Consider the following 6,000-nt stretch of genomic DNA (forward strand, 5'->3'; position numbering starts at 1 on the left):
TAGTAGAGTTTTTTTTTTAAATCTCACTCGTACATAGAACCCACCCCAAATGGTGGGTTTGGGATTCTTGAACCCATCCCAGTACTTGACTTTCTAGTCTAGAGTGGCCAGAACTAGACACTTGGTTGGTCACTTCTTTAAAAGGAAATATGGCTTGTGACATCCACATATATTTGAAGTATTCAAAGATGTCTAGGTTGGTAGGCCGCCTCAGTTATTTTTGTTCCATTCATGTTTTCCTGCATATTGTTTCTAGCATCGTATTAACCTAAGATCACACCATGTTCCTATGTGTTCTGAGGGCAGCTGCTTAGATTTGAGAGGCTTTAGGAAAAGGATTTGAGGCTAGTGGAAAGTGCAGGATACTTTGGGAATTTAGAGAGCATATTTCTGACAGGATAGAAAGAGAGGACTTCAGAGGTGGAGTTTGAGCACTTCTACATCAGCAGCAACAACAACTAGAGATGAGTTTAGTTAGCTCGATGTAAGATATGGTCAAGAGAGGCTATTAGGTAGTAGACAAAGACATTAGAAATAGGAGCTGACCTAAAGGACAACCAGGGCTAGCTACTAGTGGATTGATTATATATTTAAGGAGGTTGGGAGGATATTGAAGTATCCCATTGAGGTAGTTGAGGACCAAGGAATAGTGGATGGGTGTTTTGGTGCCTGATATTGTTATTTTTGCTAGGCTATGGTGCTTGTGATAGACTCCTCTCCCAGTGATGTGCTTCAAGAGCTATAGAGCTAGTATCTCCTGATACATCATGGTTTTGGTGCCCCCACTGAGGAGGGCTTTTAAGGCACCTTTCAGATTGTTGGTGGAAGGTAAGAAGTGTTAGCTATGGAGATTGTTGCAATGATGCCTTATCCAGTGTTTCATGGCCATACTAATGAGGATCTAAAGGATTTTTTGGCTGGGATGGAGCTGGTAGCTTTTACATTTGGAAAGGACAAAGATGAGGACAAATTGACATTGTTGTTCATGTTATTGTAAAAAGTGGTTCCAGACTTGGAGGAGTAAGTCACATCAGGGGTAGGCATATGAGGATGTTAAAGGAGCTCTGGTGCAGTATTTCAAGAAAGGTGAATCCTTGGATGCTATTGGCAAGATATACAAAACTGGAGCATAGATTTGTTGGATGTATTTGATCAATTTGTAAACCGTTTTGAGGATTTGTGGGCTAGATGGGATGCTATACTTCTTAAAAAGAATATGTTCATTCAATCCCTTCATGCTAACCTAAAGGAGAAGGTTGAGTTAAAAAGACCAGGTACCTTTGATGAAACTTTAAGAATTGCAAGAGAGAAGGAGTGGAAGCTTTAGAAATTGGCTCAAAAGCAAAAGGAGGTTCTAGTTGAGAGTAGACGTGCTATGATTGGAGAGAGGAGGACAGAGGAAGGGAGGACTTCTCAGTTCTAGTGGCTGATGCTGACCAATCAATGCAAGGTATTATTAAATTAACCTAACAAATGGAGAACTTAAATTTGCATTTAATGCAAGGAGGCAGAAATTCCCCTAAGGTAGGATATGAGATCCCTGTTCCCACCGCGCAACGGATTTGGGGTACTAGCAACGGAAGTAGCACTTCTTGCGTGAGGCAGGGTCCCACACTCGGGGCCTCGTCCACGGATATCTGGACAAAAGACTAATCTGTCGGTTTTTCCAAAACCGAACCCGGAAAAACTTCCCTTATCCGGAAAGCACGGGCGATTCCTCCAGGATAACTTTTTACTCTAACGTAGTCAAGACCATTAGTGATCAAACTGATCATCCAACTGCACCTATAAAGATACTCGGCCAGATCAAGGAAGAAACTTGCACTTGGATCATTGGGATCAATGCTTTTTTCCCCATCAAGAGGCACAGCCGTTCATTCCTATCCATAGAACAATTACTATCCGGGACTTACTTCATCTATCGTAATAACAGAAATTGAGTCTCGATTTACGGATCCATCAGTCCAGCCTACCCCATCCAGTCCCATGGGAACTGCCCAACCACTGTAGTGATGGGATCCAATTTAGAATTTGATTTTTGTCCCGGGTACCAGGGAAAAGAGTTCCCAGGCCCCCTAGCCGGATGTTCATGCAAAAATAAAACTAGTCACACCACTTACACACCCAATATGAAATTGCCTTTTTCACAGATTCAACCAGTTTTAAAACAATCCTTTAATGAACCATAGTATCACTGATCACAATCTTCCAAATCATCCGGTTGATTCTTAACTTCCCATCATTCCTTCATCAGAGTATCTATGGCATCATTGGCAACCAGAACGCTCACCACCTGTCCACTCAGGGGCCTTTTCAATAGTTCCTAGCCCATAATACTCGGCAATATAATCACTTATCAAGATGGATTCTCCGTTGAAGATCAGAAAGATCAACCAACAGATCCATATAAAGAGCCATGGACTCATCCATTGAAGACCGGCAAGGTCAATCAATCAGATCCATGCCTAGTTTCAGAAAACAACTCTTACTCCTTGTTCCAATATCTTCCTCGACGCACGTGTGGGTATCCTAGGCGACCCAGAGCCCGAGCACCGTATGGTCAGCACCCTCTAGGATCCTTCGCAGGTGACCTAGCGCTTCACTCATAGGCCGCTTCCTTGGTCCCTCATCCACCGTACACCGGAAGCTCACCATTTTAATCAAACCGACGCTGGTCAAGACCTTGGCCGACTTTGCTACGCGATACGTCCTCCATTGACTCTCCGTGCAGTTGCAACTTTATCAGTTAGGTCTCCACGACCTTAATCACAAGACGGTCAAAATGCTTCTCCAGCATTCTTGACATAAAACAGCCATTTACAAACAGTTTACAAATACAATTTCTATATTAACTCTCATTTTTCCACTTTATCCCTCATCAATCCACTTTACTTATTCCACGTTCCTTTTATATGTGTACGCATCCAATCACATCATTTTCCAACTCGTCACTTCAGATTCCTTCACATCACATATCATATATTCACATTCATACATATATCCACATCCACATCCGCATTCACATCCATACATCCACATCTACATTCATGCATCCATTTTCACACCCACATACATACTTCCACATCCACACATACACATCCACATCTATATGCATACATCCATTTTCACATCCACTTCCACATACATACATCCACATCCATTTCTACATCCATACATCCACATCCACATCCACATCCACATCCACATTCATACATACATATCTGTATCTACATCCATACATCCATATTACATCCATTCTCACCCTAACACATTCCATATACATCTTATCATATCCTATCACATCTCATACACATCTTATCACATCTCATACACCTCTTATCACGTCTTATCACATTTCATATCTTTTTATAGAATACAAGAGAATTCTTATATTTGATATAAGATTTCTCTACATTTTTATTTATGCATAAATTCCATTTAAGGAGACTAACACTTTCGAATGAAAAATCAATCTTTTATGCATCTTCCTATGCATAATTTCATCTTAAATGAAAATGACATTTTTGAATTAAAATTCAATCTTTTATGCATCTTCATATGCATAAATTCAATTTGGATGAGAATTGACATTTTTGAATTAAAAATCCATCTTTTATGCATCTTCCTATGCATAAATTCAATTTGGATGAGAATAACGTTTTTGAATTGAAATTTTATTCTTTTATGCATCTTCCTATGCATAAATTCAATTTAGATGAGAATGACACTTTGAATTAAAAATCAAACTTTTATGCATCTTCTTACGCATAAATTCAATTTGGTAGGAATTACACTTTTAGAATAAAAGAATTTCTGTTATGCATCTAAGTTATGCATAAAATCCATTTATGATGAAAATCACACTTTTAGTATAAAAAGAATATCTTTTATGCATACCCCTATGCATGAAATCCAATATGATAAAAGTAACACTTTTACAATAAAATAATCAACTTTTATGCATACCTCTATGCATGAAATTCAATTCTGATAAAAGTCACACTTTTATAATAAATATAATCAACTTTTATGCATACCTCTATGCATGAAATCCAATTATGATAAAAGTAACACTTTTATAATAAAATAATCAACTCTTATGCATACTTCTATGCATGAAATTCAATTGTGATAAAAGTAACACTTTTATAATAAAATAATCAACTTTTATGCATACCTCTGCATGAAATCCAATTATGATAAAAGTAACACTTTTATAATAAAATAATCAACTCTTATGCATACTTCTATGCATGAAATTCAATTGTGATAAAAGTAACACTTTTATAATAAAATAATCATCTTTTATGCATACCTCTATGCATGAATTTCAAATATGATAAAAGTAACACTTTTACATTAAAATAATAATCTTTTATGCATACCTCTATGCATGAAATCTAATTATGATAAAAGTAACACTTTTATGTTAAAATAATAATCTTTTATGCATACCTCTATGCATGAAATCTAATTATGATAAAATAACAATTCATTCAAATCATATCATCCATATTTTTAACACGATAATGGTCCATTAGACCGAAAAATTTCATTCTCAACATTCCTCCACAAAAATTTTAGTCAAGCAAGTTCTCAATTTGTTAACTTGAATCAGATTCTACCGGTCAAGTGTTAATAGTAGCAATCTGACAGCACAATCCACTAATCTCATAGTGATTTGCTGAAATCATTATCATTATTTATCATCACAGGGACTCGTCCCAATCATCCACATTGTGGTTTCGCTCAACTTATTACATTTCAACCCATTTTCAGGGATCATCATTTTTCAATCAGAATCCAAATCAATTCATCAGTTCCCAAACAGAATTAAAAATCATATCAACCACATTCGAATTCATCAACTGGATAGCATTAATGCTTATAATTTCAAGTCTTAGATTTACTCGTATATACTGCCGGTAAAGAGCTGCAGTTATACCCTTGGTATATACAGGTAGTCATGATACTTGGAACTATAAGGTAAATACCATCATGTCTAGGCCTCAAGCAAGTCAGGGTTCCATACAATTGTGGTACTTCCATTTGAAGACCCAATTACTAATTTACGAATTTTCAGTTTGAATATCAATTTGTATGAATTATATCACACAATTACAACCTTTTTGTGATTCTAGATAAATTTTTCATATATTTGGCTTCTCGGTTGATCCTCATTAACCAAATGCTCTGATACCAACTGTGAGATCCCTGTTCCCAATGCGCAACGGATTCGGGGTACTAGCAGCGGAAGTAGCACTTCTTGCGCGAGGTAGGGTCCCACACTCGGGGCCTTGTATATCCGGACAAAAGACTAATCCGTCGGTTTTTCCAAAAGCGAACCCAAAAAAACTTTCCTTATCCGCCGGAAAGCACGGGCGATTCCTCTAGGATAACTTTTTACTCTAACGTAGTCAAGACCATTAGTGATCAAACTGATCCGACTGCACCTATAAAGATACTCGGTCATATCAAGGAAGAAACTTGCACTTGGATCATTGGGATCAACGCTTTTTTTCCCATCAAGAGGCACAGTCGTTCATTCCTATCCATAGAACAATTACTATCCGGGACTTACTTCATCTATCGTAATAACAGAAATTGAGTCTCGATTTACGGATCCATCAGTCCAGCCTACCCCATCCAGTCCCATGGGAACTGCCCAACCACTGTAGTGATGGGATCCAATTTAGAATTTGATTTTTATCCCGGGTACCAGGGAAAAGAGTTCCCAGGCCCCCTAGCCGGATGTTCATGCAAAAATAAAACTAGTCACACCACTTACACACCCAATATGAAATTGCCTTTTTCACAGATTCAACCAGTTTTAAAACAATCCTTTAATGAACCATAGTATCACTGATCATAATCTTCCAAATCATCCGGTTGATTCTTAACTTCCCATCATTCCTTCATCAGAGTATCTATGGCATCATTGGCAACCAGAACGCTCACCACCTGTCCACTCACGGGCCTTTTCAATAGTTCCTAGCCCAT

The sequence above is a fragment of the Cibotium barometz genome, chromosome 24 (assembly GCF_041138505.1).
Source record: "Cibotium barometz isolate CiBa-2024 chromosome 24, ASM4113850v1, whole genome shotgun sequence".
Taxonomy (NCBI): Eukaryota; Viridiplantae; Streptophyta; class Polypodiopsida; order Cyatheales; family Cibotiaceae; genus Cibotium; species Cibotium barometz.